Source organism: Perognathus longimembris, chromosome 14 (assembly GCF_023159225.1).
Source record: "Perognathus longimembris pacificus isolate PPM17 chromosome 14, ASM2315922v1, whole genome shotgun sequence".
NCBI lineage: Eukaryota > Metazoa > Chordata > Mammalia > Rodentia > Heteromyidae > Perognathus > Perognathus longimembris.
This window is the reverse complement of record NC_063174.1, coordinates 37850705-37866524: the sequence shown is the minus strand read 5'-3', so window position 1 is coordinate 37866524 and position 15820 is coordinate 37850705. Positions and strand designations below refer to the sequence as shown.

The following is a 15820-nucleotide window of genomic DNA, read 5'->3' as shown; positions in this document are numbered from 1 at the left end:
TATGTTTAATACAGCAAGGACCAGGCCTGGGTCCAAGCCACTGAGGGCTTAGCTGATGAAACCTCACAGACAGCCATGTCTCCCCCACCTGCCATGGTAAGGAGGCAGGAAGACAAGAAACACTCCTCCACCCCCCCACCCCCACCCCCATCCCCATGGCCACCTCTGCTGTCAGGGCTCATCAACACTCCCACCAAAAAGGCTCTGCCTCCACAACAGGCCAGCGGAGGCTCTAAGGCTACTGCTCCTCAGAGCAGCAGTTTGCCCTGAGGCTGGAATGTCTTCACTGTTTTCCAAGAGGCTCCTGCTGATGCACTGTCTACTGGCTCCAGAAAGGTGAGTGCAGGAGCCAGGCGGCCCTGCAAGCTGATGCAGGGATGCCTGTGAAAGTAGATGCTCCTGAGCCCAGACACAGCAGGACACAACCACAGGCCACCAGCTCATGCAGACCTGTGCTCTGCACCCAGGAGGAACAAAAACAACAGCCAACCTTGGCTCCTTCCACACTCGACAATGGTTGGATGAGGTAGGCTGATGGACTTGAATCCATTTCGCAATGCTGTTTCTGTCCAGTGGGAGAGAAAACAGGCCCAGCAGGAAGATGTCTGCACTCAGCAGCTTCAGGAATAGGTGAACATGTCTGAACAACCCAACTGGGTCTCCCTACAGCCAGGCCCAAACAGAGACAGTGAATGGGGCCCTGTGCCAGGCCTGGTCAGCTCCAGAGAGCCTCACACCTGCCAGGCCCCTTAGCTGAAAAAATGTTGCCAATCAACTCACCTGGCACCCCTTTCCGTTTTGTTTTGTTTTTTCTTTGTGTTTTTGTTATGGAATTGGGAACCTGGAGAGCCAGTCAACTCACTAAACACAGCGCAAATGTTCAAAACAAACTTAACTGTATTTTAGTGGTGCCAGAAATAATGACACTTGAGGCCCCAAGGAATCACATGAAGTAGCAGATAGACACAGACACAAATCAGTATAGTGCTAGAATAAAAATTAGATGAGCCAAGCACTGGTGGTACATGCCTATAATCCTAGCTATTCAGGAGGCTGAGATATGAGGGTCCTGCATGTGAGAATCTTATCTCCAATGAACCAGTAAAAGGCTGGAAGTAGAGGAATGGCTCAAGTGGTAGAGTGCTAGCCTTGAGTGAAAAAGCCTACTGAAACCCTGATTTCAGGGCCCAATACTCATTCTCTCTCTCTGTCTCTCTCTGTCTCTCTCTGTCTCTCTGTCTCTCTGTCTCTCTCTCTCTCTCTCTCTCTCTCTCTCTCACATACACACACACACACACACACTATTAGATGATGGGGAAACCATTCTTGTTCTCACTGCTGGGGAAAATGCTGAATATCTCTTTAGGAACCTAAAAAGCCTTGGAGCATTAGTAGACAGGTATATATAGCATGTTCAATACTGAAATAAAATTTCCATACTTTGGAAAGGAAAAGCAACTGCTGTCTTCATAATGCAACTATAGCAAAGCTTAAAGAGAATTTCCTCCACCGAGGACTTTGAGTTTCAACAGTTGATGAGCATCAGACTAGGGATTCTGAGCCCATGATAATGACCTCAGGATACCACCCAGAGGCCACTTAGGAAAGAAACAAACTGAATGGGAGACAGAGGACCTGGCCGGGAGGGAGATAGGGTAATTTCTAGAGCATTACTCCAGAAGTTTGCAATAGCTCCCCCAATCCCAATTTGGTAACCTTGTTTCCTACCTTGTATTTCACACCATTGTGGAGGTAATAGAGGAACAAAGGTAGAGAAAACAGCTTTTTACAGGTATTACTTCATGTAACAGCTGCTGACAGAGGAGTTAAAGTAAGCTTCTACAGGCCAATCTTCTGGAGCCATAAATCAGAATAAGTTGAGAGGCCAGAGAAGGAGCAGGAAACCCCCAGGATAGTGAGACAGACAAGCCTAGCTTCACACCCCTGGAGTCCATGTGGGCAGGAACTGGGTAGAAGAGGTGCAGACCCAGAGTTTGGGACCTGTTAATAAGTTTCTGTAAATCCTCTGAGGCTGTTTGGAAATGTTCATTCCATTTCTGTGATGGAGAAATAAATCATGAAAATGGTGAAGTCCTCTAATCTAGAAACATGGAACATAGCATAGAATTAAGAAGAATGCTAAAAACAGAGTTTATCACTTTATAATTTCTCATGTATCTATCACTTTATTGTAGTCCCTACAAGTCTAGGTGCCCTCTAAGAAAAAGACAAGAATGGTTTATCAAAACAGCACAAATCGTTTGTGAAGAGTACAGAGTTTGTCTTCCAGAAAGACGAAAATCTCTCTTAAATCATTTTTAAAACTAATACCGTTAAAATAAATATTCCTTAAGTAAATGTGCCAAGCAATAGACTAAGGGCTTCTCCACCTAGTCTTTATTGTTTTTGGTGCCAGTACTAGAGCCTGAACCTAGGGCCTGGGCTTTTATGCTCAAGACTGGTGCTTTACCACTAGTACCGTGACTCTACTTCCAGTTTTTGGCTGATGAATTGCTGATAAGAGTCTCACAGACTTTCTTGCTCAGGCTAGCATGGAATCATGAGCCTTAAACCTCAGACTCCTGGGTAGGTAGGATTACATGTGTGAGCTACCAGCATGTGGCTCTAGTCACTATTAGAACGAACACTTTGTAAACAAGGAAGTTGAGGTTTGGAAATCATAAATGTTCCCAAGTTCACTCAGACAGGAGAGAAGAGGACTGAGATTCCATTCAAAGCTTCTGACAGCCAAGCTTACTTTGCTAATCTCTAACTACTTGCTCTAGGGAAATATTCTCCACTCCCCCCCCCCCCACAGTGAGCTGTTCTAGGTCACTGGATACCCCCAAATCTGCCATGTTCAAGATCAAGCGTTCACACAGCACAGCTATTACTGAACTAACCATATCCTCCTGGCTTAAGTATACAAACAAGTCAATATCTTTCTCCCTCAGAAATAGAAAGTCTAAAATCAAATCTGCAACTCACCTACCACTACAGATTTATAACATCAATAACAACAGCTAACATTTGAGTTCTTACCTAATGTGCCAGAATAGGTATTAAGAGTTCTACTTATCTTTACGACTTTATACTCATCCCAAGCCTCTAAGACAAGTGTGATTACACACTGTTCCTACCACAGACTGGAACACAGACTGGCTGAGTAATTTGGTCAAGATCATACAACTAGGATGTGGGCAGTGCTGGGATTCCAGCCCAGCTATGTTCTTTCTCTTCACAGTAACATCTTTCAGTGCTGTAGGCTAATATGATCTTTATTTGAACTTTTCTTTTACTCTGTAAATACAGTGGATTACTATAAAATGATCCCCAAAGATTGTGGCTCCCTATCTTCATGCTTTCTGTAGAGCCATCCACTGGACTCTGATTGATGAAAATGCTGGAGGTTGTCAGAGGCTTGCACCTTCGATCTTCATTTTCTTGGAAGCTGCCCAGAGAACCACCATAGAAGAAATCTGGTTTAGCCTCTCCTGGAAGGAGACACCACAGAGAGGGAAGCAAAAGTGGCTCTGCCTATAGTCAGCACCAGCTGAGATGTGAGAGAAGCCATTGGATGCTCTAGTGCCATGAATCCTCCACCTGGATAAGTCAAGAAGCTAATTAAAAACCAATTAAAGAACCACTGGACCAACCCACAGAGACACGTGCAAGAGTAAATTAAGCCAATAGGTTTGGAGTCATTTGTTACATGGAAATTGATAACAAGCATCTAGCTAGACCTGCTCAACTCTTATTCAGTTCACATTGTATTTCTGTAGCCCCTGCCAGCCCATCAACCAATCAGTGCTTCTTCATAAGTCAGATGAATATGTATTAGTAAGCACCAAGGCTCATTCTATATCTGGGGCCATTGTCACCCTCTGCCCTCCTCAGTCACATTCCAAATGAAACTTAAGATCCATATCTATCAGTATTTCCATGAATCATTTTCTGGGATGCAAAACAGGGAGTCACTCTTTTGAGGGTCTTATCATCAGTTCAGAGGGGAAGGAGTTCCTCCAAAGTGGATAAACCCTAGCACAAACACACTCTATCTCCTCTTAGGAAAACCAAGATGGGAGGGTCTGGCCTGTGGCTATATGAATAGACCAGGGCCATCTATATTCACTTGAAAGACACAATAAACAAGAGGACATAGGAATATATGAACACACATACTCACACATGTCCACACATGGCACAGAGGAAAAGTGAAAGCCAGGTCACTTTCTCCTGGGCAATGAGTGACTAAAGCTTCAGTGCTCACTAGACTCTCACTGCCTCAAAGAGGAAACACAACAGAAAAGAACCCAGACTTTGCCACCAGAAAACCCAGAGCTCTTTCTGTCATGGCACTGGGGAAAGCATGGACCAAAATGGAGCAGGAGTGAGTGGAACGAGAGACAGGAGAGGAAAGGTCAGGTTGAACCAGACAAACATAAACCCTGTCTGCAGGCCCAGGGCCCAGGTCCTTGTGTGTCGGCCAAGATGGGATCAGCATGGAGAACAGCTCTGTCTGGCTGGTGCCCCTGTGCCTCTCAATTACACATGATAATTAGGAGCAAGGGAGTGCATGAATAACCAAAATTCTAGCTAATCCCCAATCTCCATTTGAGCCCAGAGTTTATCCTTTCCTCCTGGGAACCCCCCCCCCCATCATCATCATCATCTTTTCCTTTTCTCTTCTTTATTGTTTTGCAAGAATAAATGGCTAACAAACATAAACAGTTTCAATATTTGAGTTCCAGCTTCTTGGGCTGGGTTTCCTTTCTGATGGCTGTCTGGGAGGGGGAAATGCTGAAAGGCGGCACAGACAGACAGCTGAGGTCTTGGGTAACCAAAACCCAAGCACCTTCAGGACATGGAGTTAGCAGTGATGAGTAGCACTATGAGGTTTGTGGAGAGCGAAAATGGTAATGTAGTGGTACACCTGTGGGGGGGGGGGATAGAGAGAGGAAGCCATAGCCAGAGAAAGTCTGTATCACTTTTCTCCTGAGAAAGAGAACTAGCAGACAATACATGGAATCTCTCTCTATCTCTCTGTTTCTTGTCTCTATCTCTCAGAAAAAAAAGATAAAATTTTTAACTGGTTGCATGATTGTGAGGGCTGACAAATCTGAAAGATGTAGGCAGTCCAGTAGACTGAAAATTTGGGTTCAGTGACAGTCTTGAGGACAAAATTAGTAAGGCCAAATCCACAGGCAGGAATACTCTGGCAGGATTTCTATGTTGCAGTCTTAGATCAGAATTCCTTTTTCTTCAGGAAACCCTCATTTTTGCCCGTAAGTCCTTCAACTGACTGGATGAAAGCTACCCATTTGGGGGGGGGGAGGGGGAGGAAGATTGTAATATACTCTGAACTGACTGTAAATGTCCACAAAATACTATAATACTATAATAGTTGAATTGGATTCAGTGGCTTATAGATTAATCCTAGCTACTCAAGAGCCAGAGATTGAGATGACATTGGTTCTGTGTCAAGCTGGGCAAAATTAGCAGGACTACCATCTCAATCAACAAACCAGGCATGGTGGTTCATACAGGTAATCCCAGCAATGCCAGGGGCTAGTGATTAAGATGCAAGGCCAGTTCCAAGGGGGGGGGGGGGGAATGCAGGATTCTGCCTGAGAAATAATTAAAACATAAATATGAGCTGGGTGCATGGCTGAAGCGGTATAACAGCTAGCTGCCTATCAAACATGAGTCCTTCAGTGCAAACCCCAGCATGCAGGAAAAAAAGTATTATCATAGTAACAAGATGGAGAGCATTTGGCCAAATATAAGGACCAGGTTACCTAGCTAAGCAGACGTACTAGAGAAACAATAATAAGTTCCATACGAAAGATGAATGCAAGGAAACAGACCAGTCTTCTACAGAACCATATACCAAAGGACCAAGAAGCGTCATGAACCTTTGTGACTGGACAGATGTGGGCTGGGAGATGTTTCCACTAAGGACTCAGACTTCCCAGAGAAACACTCAGTGGCTCTCCTCAAGAAGGTTCTGTTGATCAAGGGCAGCTACCTGGGCCAGCCCGATAGAGTTGCTCAGAAAAGGCAGTGGTTGCAGGCAGGGCTCAGGGCCACTTCCTGAGAGAGGAGAAATCCCAAAGGGTAGAAGAGGCTGAGGCTCAGGAGAAGAGGGTACAAAGAAAGCCCGGGGTCTTGGTGAACTCAAGCTCTTAACCAGACTGATGGCAATGGCTCATCACATCCTGGTCCTTCAAATCCTCTGTTCCTGGTATCAGCTCCATATTCAGAAAAGAACCATGGAACCACAGGGGGAAAGAATCCATGAAGAATATTTAGTCCAAGAACACTACTCCAGAGATGAAGCTGCCCACTGTGGAATAATTGCCAGACTTGGGGTGGGGGATGAGACCACAGGGGCTGAAAATGAATCTCTGCTTCTTGACTCATTCTGGGAAAAATGCTACACCCAACCCTCAGACCATTGAGATTGCATTTTCTTAGAGGGAAACATCAATAAAAGGTTACCCAGTCTGAAAAGTGAGAGAAGCTTACTTAAATTTCATTGCAAAAGGAATCATACTGCTGGGCCAAGAATATTATGGAGAACATTAACATTGTGTTGCCTACAATGACCCTGAAACCCCTTCAAATGCCTCCGTCCACCCCACCTCTTATCAAAAATGAACAAAATGCTGAACAGTAACCCAAAATAACAAGCCGTGCATTAAGAACAATCTTTCGAAGTCACAACATGACATTCCAGAGGCAGAAGGAATTGTGTGGCTCCTGCCTCAGGAGTCTTCAAGCCTGTGCACGCATGTGGGTAAGTGGTGCCAGAACTAGTGCAGAACTGTCCAGTGGCTGAGAACTTGGTGGACAAAAGCAAAGATTATTGGTGACTCATGCCATAATCCTAGCTCTTCAAAAGACTGAGACCTAAGGATCATAGTTTGAAACCCCGACTGGGCAAAAAGTCCCTGAGATTCTCATCTCTAATTAACCACCAGAAAGTTGGAAATGAAATGATAGATGAAGTAGTACAACACTATCCTAGAGTGGAAAAGCTAAGAGACAGTGTCCAGGCTCTGAGTTCAAGCCCCAGTACACACACACACACACACACACACACACACACACACACACACACACACACACACACACAGATTACAGAAGCAAAAGAAGAAAAAGGAGCTGGGTGCTAGTTGCTCACACCTATAATCCTACTTACTCAGGAAGCTGAGATCTGAGTCTTGTGGTTCAAAGCCAGATGGGGCAGGAAAGTCTGTGAGACTTACTTTCAACAAACTATTCAGAAAAAGCCAGAAGTGGTGCTGTGACTCAAGTAGTAGAGTGCTAGCCTTGAGAAAAAGTAGTTGAGGAACAGAGCCCAGGCTCAGAATTCAAACCCCAGGACTGGGGGAGGGGGGTGAGCGAGGGGGAGAGAGAGAAAGAGAGAGAGAGAGAGAGAGAGAGAGAGAGAGAGAGAGAGAGAGAGAGAGAGAGAGATCAGGTTTTAAGGAATTGACTCTGCTGTTTGGGGAGGGGCTGGAGCCGGTGTTGAGGAGAAGGGCCTGCTAGAATCATAATCTTTGGCAGTGATTTATGGTATATCACTGAGCAGGCCCTTTCTGTTTATTTTGCCACATGGGGTTTTAGCACCTACGGTTTGAAGCCAACTACGTGAATAGGTTATTTTTCTTTCTTGCGGACTTTGAATTTTTTCACAGGAGGAGCTAAGTGGCCCCCAGAGGATCATTTTTCCAAGCACCATTTGCTGAGCTGGCCCTGCCCTTTCACCATGGGCTTTCCATCACCCACGTCACTGAGTGCCACTTGGCCAGAGTCAATTCCCAAGCCTTCACATCCATGTGACTCAAGAGTCACCCAGTGGCTCTGATGAGCCTGAAGAGGAGGGGAGCCAGCACCACAGTTGTTCTGAGGTCCCTTCAGGGCAGAAGGCAGATAACTGTTATGGCTAAGAAGAGAATCCTTGCCAGCATGGAAGAAAAAGCATAAGTCCCCAGCAAACTGAACAAAATCAGCCCATCGGACTGTACCCAGGTGTGTAGCAGGGAGAGGGCTGGTGGGAAGATTAGAAAAGGAATTTGCACTGACTTGATAAAAGTTGTTTCTTCCACTGGAATTGGCTTCTTTGGCTCCTTTTAGCTAAAAAGCTCTTCCTCCCCAGAATCCGCAGCAGAGTAGGGGTGAGAAAGATAACATCATCCGCAAGTTGTAACCTCCAGGGGGACCTTGGAGAACATTCTAGAGAAAGTACCCCTTCTGATGAAGGGAATACTCAAGAGTCCTCCTTAGCTCTCCCCAAGAGGGAGGAGTGGGGCTGGTGTCAAATTTCAGCGGGATGACTGTCCCCCAATGCCAGAAAGGAACTAAGGGCATTCATTCAGAGGGAGTGTTGCTGCAGGAGCTGAGGTTGGGGGTGGGGAGACCAAGGCTTCCTCTGCCAGGCTGAAAGCAACAGTACCCATGCTGATTGTGCTCACTCTTGCACGTGCCACCAAAGGGTTTGGATGGAGGATTTCATAGAAGTCTGCAACACTTGGAAGAGAGGCCATATCATGGCCGCGAGAGCATGGGCTTTTAGATCAATGCGTCAGGCTTGCCCGCTTGTTAGCTCTGTGACCTTGGCCAGTTGACTGTAGTTTCATAATGTCCCCTGCAAAAGTAGGATAGCCTGAGCACATGCTTCCTGGGATCCTTGTGAAGATTCGATGTAATAGAACACATAGCTGGAGAAATAGAAATTAGTGTCATAGCAGATGTAAAGCATTTAACCCAGTGCTGGAGCACATTGACAAATGGCAGCTGCTATTGAAGCTGGTCTGAGGTGGCAGCATCCTCAGGGACTTGAGTCAATTTGGGTCTCTGACTACCCCTATGAATGACCAGCCTCCTCAACTGGATGGCAGTGACAGACCAATGACAGATAATGGGATCAGTCTACTCCACTGCAGGCAATAAAGAGGTATACTTTATGGAGGTGAGTTTAAAAATATATGTAACAAGCCTAGTGCTGGTGCCTGATGCCTGTGATCCTAGCTTCTCAGTGGTCTGAGATCTGAGGATTGCAGTTTGAAGCCAGCCTGGTCAGACAAATCTGAGAGACTCTAATCTCCAATTAACTAGCAAAAGCCAGGAGTAGAAATGTGGCTCAAGGGATAGAGTGCCAGATTTGAGTGGAAAAAGCCAAATGAGAAAATGAGGTCTTGAGTGAAAACCCCAGTACTAGTACAAAAAAGAATGATAGATGAGGGCTAGGGATATAGCCTAGTGGCAAGAGTGCCTGCCTCGGATACATGAGGCCCTAGGTTCGATTCCCCAGCACCACATATACAGAAAACGGCCAGAAGCGGTGCTGTGGCTCAGGTAGCAGAGTGCTAGCTTTGAGCGGGAAGAAGCCAGGGACAGTGCTCAGGCCCTGAGTCCAAGGCCCAGGACTGGCAAAAAAAAAAAAGAATGATAGATGAATAGACAGACAGACAAACAGGATGAAATAGTCAGCACTTCATAATTGCTGTGGCAGAACTTCAACACAATATTAGTGATAAAGCAGTCTTTCCTACTGTAATAAGCTACACCATTGCTCCCTTCCTTGTTGTATGCCCAATGGCCAGCTCCTCCCTTAGATGCCCATTTTGCTACCCTTACCCATGACCCCCCAAACACAGACCTTCGCACATCATAGTTGTTGATGAGCCTGGGACTCTGGACAGAGCCCTCCAAAAAGTATGGACCCATGTTCTTTTGTTGAAAATAAAGGGGTGGTACTGATTCATCTGCGAATCCCACACTAATGGCCTGCAATCTGACAGTGAGACAGGATCCGGTGCTCTTTCTCATGGACCAGGGCCCTGAGCCAAACTTAGCTTCCCAAGTCCCAGGAAGGCAAACACAGGAATGGGCTGAGTCAAGGGTAAATCTGCTCTATGTTCTCTGAGTCTTTCTTATAGCACTTATCTCTTCTCACAGCACAGCTGTGTGGCTTGTGAGCTACATCTAACCTGGCATGTTTCAGAGGTGGCATCTTAGGCAGAACAAACACTGCCCATCGCATATCCCTGATGCTGGCTGAGGCCACATCTCCTCGGTGGGGTGGTGGTGTTTGCAATTGTCCCTGTAAATAGGGCATGCGGTTGAGTGAAATGCCATGGTGAGGAGGTGTAAGGGAAAAATTACAAACCAACCAGCCTGTCTAAATAGTTTCTCCCTGCAGAACCTAAAATGGCTACATGCAGCTCAACATGAGCTGAAGTGGTAACCCCCTCCTTCCCACACAGACAGCTGCTGAGCTCCAAAGGTATAGGAGAAAACAAGATAGACATTCTTCTGGGATGGATGGCCTCCATATAGCATTGGTAGTCAATTTTCTCAATTTTTCCCCCAACCCATCAACTGATTCAGATCCAAACCTTAGACACCTTCCTGTTTCTAGTGACTCATGCCATGAAGCCAGCAGATATGTATGGCCCATCCTCCAATGAGAACAGGAAGCGCTTCGCAGTGGTTTTGCAATGGCCAGTTCTCAGAAATAGTAAATCATCTCCTTAGTTTTTCCCAATAACTAAGTTGATCATGACATGACAGGCTCTGTACTTTAAGGAACAAGAGTTAGAAGACAACATTTTAAACATGAAGGAAAAGAGGGCACAAAAGGAAAATGGAAGAATTTTTTTTTAATTTGTTAAAATGAAATGTCAACCTTACTAACAAGCCTGAGAACTGAGAATCATGGTTCAAAACCAGCCCAGGCAAGAAAAGTCTTTAAACTCCTAGCTCCAATTAAAAAAAAAAAAAGCTGGAAGTGGAGCCGTGGCTCAAGTGATAGAATGCCAACCTTGAACAAAGAAGCTAAAGGGATAGTGCCCACTCCCTCAGTTCAAGGCCCAGTACCAGCATACACACAAAAAGAAATATCCTAACTTTATTCTTTATTCCCACAACAATGTTGCATAAATGTGTTTAATATATATGATATATCATAAACATATACACATGTATACATGCGCATATATATTATATATAATATCTACTTCTAAAGTCACTGTACAAATAAACACAGCATGAGGATGTTCAGATCAAAGCAGAGACCATCACTAACTTCCTACAAATTGGAATAAGCCCTGAGCTGGATCTTTGAATGCAGTTTCTTAGTAACAAAGAAAAAGAAAATATCGGGACATATGTTTTTGCTGTCAGATACCAAACAGCATATAAACTCATTGCCAGAAATAAGACCTTTGCCGGTGGAGCAAGTCCCAGAGGTTGGCTCGGCATACACACACCTCCCATCCCACCACCACATCTGTCTTCCAAGCAGACAATGGGGACAAAGGAGCTGGGGAAGTGAAAATGCTGATTCTCAAATGAGGTAAAGAATGGATGGTGAGCTAGGCTCCTGGGGCCTCGAAGTATGATTAAAGCCCCCACTTCAACTATGGGGCTTTTGATCATGGAGCTTTCCCCTTTTGATTCTCAGTAAAGAGAAAACTAGAGAAAGAAAGGGTAATGTCTTTGTTATGATGGAAAAGGCTCTGGGGATGACCACCTGGCCCCATCCCCATGCCAATGCCATTGGCCAGAATTGACCAAGGCACCTGCGAGAGATAAATGGGCAGATATTCAGAAGACCAGTTATAGAAATAAATATCCCCAGTTTGTTTTTATAGAGATATTTTAAATGCACACAAGCCCAGACCCATCCTCAATTGCTAACGTTAGCGGATTACTCATTCTTCCTTCCAATCACGTCATGTGCGAGATTCCAGGTGGTTGTGGAGTATTTGCTTACGATGGCTACTGCTGGTTTCCTTGCGAGCTGTTTATTTTTCCAGGCCTCAGGTCATTACATCAGCCTGTGGTTTCTACGTGGGCCAAGAGGGCAGACTTGGGAGTTGGGCAATCCAGCCAGGAGATGCTATTGCCTCAGTGACCCCATATACCAAGCATAACCCATCCTTTTCCCTCACCCATCCCTGGGTGAGGGAAAAGAGATCCAAACTGTTGTCCATGGGCCCAAAACAGGCCTAGAAGAGCAAGGATCTGCCCCAACAGGTAATGGCAGGGTAGCTGTCTTCACAGCTTTCCTGTGACACATATGTGGTATCTTGGGGGCAAACATTGACCCTCTCATGTAAGAGATGAGAATATTGTTTTCATAGAAAAATTTATAAGACATGCATTTCTACCTGTGTCCCTGCTGGTGACTGTCTCCAGCAAGCAGAGTTACCATGAACTGCTTCACTCACTGACATACCAGCAGCTTTGCTGGCCAAGGTGGCAAGGAAGGAAAGGCATGGTGCTTTTGGGCTTAACTCACAGGGTCGTGTTTTGGAACCTTCTTGGAGTTCCCAATCAGATCACCAATTAACTAGAAAGGACAGGAAGAAAGGAGAGAAAGAGCTGGGGATACAATAGAGAAAATCAAAGCTCCTCACTAGAGATTGTGAGATATAGTCTAACCCCTTGGGGTAGAGAGTTACTAGATGTGGGCCTAGAGAGCATTGTTGTGGTACATGAAGAAAAGGAAGTATATATGACCCCATTTCTTGACACACTAGCTTTCCCTGGGGAGGAACCACAGAATTTTGTCATATAGGGAAAAATAGACACATATGTAACATACAGACAAAAAGGGACGGAAATTCTGTATATAGTCAAATTAAAAGCCAAAGGATATGGCTGGGGCTGAGTATGTAGTTCAGTAATAGAGCATGGGCAAGGACTATTTTTCTCTGTGTATGTATGTACATGTGGGGAAAAGAAGAAGGAGAAGGGGAAGGAAAAGAGAAAGGGGGAAGGGGAAGAAAAAGACGAAGAAGAAAAAGGAGGAAGAGAAGGAGAGAGGAGGAGGAGAGAAGAAAGAAGGAAGGAGAGAAGAGGACAAGTGATGAGACGATGGGAGAGAAGACAAGAAGAGAGGAGAAAGAATGAGACGAAGCTTATTTCTTATCGTTTATTTCATCTCTTTATCCTCTTCAATACAATGTAGATGGCGAAAATTTTAAAAAAATAGTTTAAGCTCTGAGAGTTTTAAGAAATGCCTTGGTGGATAATCCTTGATATGAAATCTACTCTGTAGGAGTTCATATTTTCTAATAAAAGCAGCAGGGGTTCTAGCCATCACTCGTCTATGGTGAATTTTGGGACTTACTCCTAAGTCTGGGGTGATCACTGGCCCGGTATGTATTCTTCCTCAAAGAAAAGAGCTCATGGTTCCATGAATGGAGGTCATGCCATTATCCATGGAGGAAAAGCACAGTGGAGATAAGGATGGAAGGAAAGCAAATCTGTGGATGCCTAAACTCCAAAGGCAACACTGACTGTAATGAGCATGTGACAAAGCCTTTAAAACAAGGACTGAAACCTCCAAGAGGAGAGACTGGATATGTCTGCAGGCGAGTGTGTCATGTTATTGCACAACTTCAGGCGCCCAGTGGAACATTTCCAACATCAACAGTCCCCAGGCCAAAACCCAAAGCTGGCGTCACAGGGTCTGAGTGTGAAAAAAGGATGTTTGGGGTGTAAAAGAAACTGGAATTGCCTTTGTGTCTCTCCTCTAAGACAGTGGAGAAGTAGAGTTCTCACCCAGGTAGACTTCCTGGAGTTAGTGCAGAACTCACCCCACATGCAGCAGACATTCGCCGGAACCCAGAATTCTCCATTGAACTTTTACAGAAAATGCTAGCAGGTGTTTGACCCCAAGCCCCAAGTCCTTCCCAAAGCCAGTGGATTATCATCAAAGTATGTCTGACTCTTCATTAAACCTACCATGCCACCCTCTGAAAATAGACTAGCATAATAAACACATGACCTCCATCAGAACAGCCATTGCTTTGTTTTGTTTTTGTCATTAGAATGCACCTACTATGTGCCTAAAATTATACATCTGTAGGAATCCTAACCAAAATCCTGCAAGGCGCCAATTTTGTTTGACATGATAGTAAGCCAAGACTCAGGAAGTTGTTTAACCCTCCCAAGATCACCAATCCTATCAGTGAGAAGCTAGGTTTCAAACCAGGCCCACTGGTTTATCTGATTCCAAAGCCATAATTGGCCATGCCACACTACCTACAAAAACCAGACCCTCAGGATGTTTCTTTAGTAACCAGACGACATGTGGGAATGCAATGGTAAATCTTGAGAATGGTCCATGTGAGGTGCTAAAACCCTGTGAGCTGTCTGTACTGAATTCCTATTCTGAAGCAGGCTTACCTGAGCAGGTCAAGAAGCAGCTCAGGAGCCACAACCCCCTACTTCTGCTTGGTCTATCAAGGGACCAAAAATCCTTGAGAGACAACCCCATATACACACTCTCATCCAATTCCTCTAATCAACCATATATACCAGGGGCCAGAAAAGTTTCTCTGTAAAAGATCATAAAGTAAGTACTTTACACCTTGCAAATTACTCAGGCTCTATCACAGCCATTCAAACTTATATTGATGAAAACAGCCACAAACAGTACACAGATAAAATGAGTGTGGCTATATTCCAATAAATATTCCAATATTGCCATTTGTTATGTGATACATGCCCTTGTGAAACTGTCTTCTATCCATAATTACATTAAAGAGATTGTCAGGCACTTAGTCATTATGGCCAGTTAACCATGAAGAAGAGAGCCCCAATTTATTAAGATTACTAGGATTGATATTTAATCATTATCTTTGGTCTCAGTTATTCCCAGAGAACTCCAAGCTCTTCTGCCACTGTCTTGATCTGGGGGAAGAAAAGACATACCTGGGACCAATGAGGGAAAAAAATAAAGCTGGCTAAGTCACTCTAAAAAGAAAGTGATTGCACTGCCCAAGAACCATCTCTCAGCATGACCCTATACTCATCCAAATAGGAAGCTATACAGGCAGAGTATGGAGGAGAAGCAGAACTTGACATCACCAATTCATCCACTCAGAGAATGCTGCTCAAAAAGACAGGTATTTAGTTCCCAAATACGACTAGTTTTCTCCAACCTAACTACTTACAAGCTATTGCCCATCATGCCACTTCCTCTCTCTTTCAGTCTTTATCTCTTCATGTATAGGATGGGCACAGAAACTATAGTTATCTCATAGGATTATGGTAAAAGAGGCTTGATTGAGATAACAAATGTAAAGTTCTACAGGATTTGACAAGATTAGCTACTATGACAGATTTTTCCACCATCCTTGAAGAAAAGAAACTATTGAGCTAGATTCTATAATAGACAGTAATAGACATTTAAGTCCTTGCCCTTGCAGACCCTATAAACTGAGTAGATGGAAAAGAAATTCATGAAAGCAATTGTTAAATGTCAAGTCAGTGTTTCCAGCAAAAGGTAATGCATAATTCAGAGCATTCAGCTTCCTGTTCTCCACTTGGTCACAAAATGAGAATGAATCCTCTCTCCAGGGTCTTGCATGGGTGTCAGGGACAGAGAAGATCATTTGCAAATGTTATTTCCAGCATGTGGCACTACAGGTACCAAACCTACATTTCTTAAGCTTATCCTATTTGCATAATTAGTGATGAGGAGAAGAGGGAGATCTTTAAAAGAAGCCTGCATGAGAATACCTTTGCATGATGTGAAGGATCCTAAAGTCTTTCCTAGTTGAAGAATTCTCACAATAAGCACAATCATTAAGATCTCCATTGTTCTTACTAGCAATGATGATAATAAATGCATATACAACTTGTCATGCACTTACTGTCACTCAACCAGGCTTCAAACATGTACCATTCAGACATCAGTTTAGTAAACCTTTAACCACAGTCATTTGAAAGATAGATCATAATCCCATCTACAGATAAGAACTGAGACCCAGAGGGATTATTGGAGTTAAATAGA

General features: G+C 44.4%; 1 protein-coding gene across 3 annotated transcripts in view; it reads right to left on the bottom strand.

Moving 5' to 3' along the window:
- Positions 1-15820, bottom strand: part of Smoc1 (SPARC related modular calcium binding 1) — a 156276-nt gene that overhangs the window by 20826 nt on the left and 119630 nt on the right. The window lies entirely within an intron of this gene.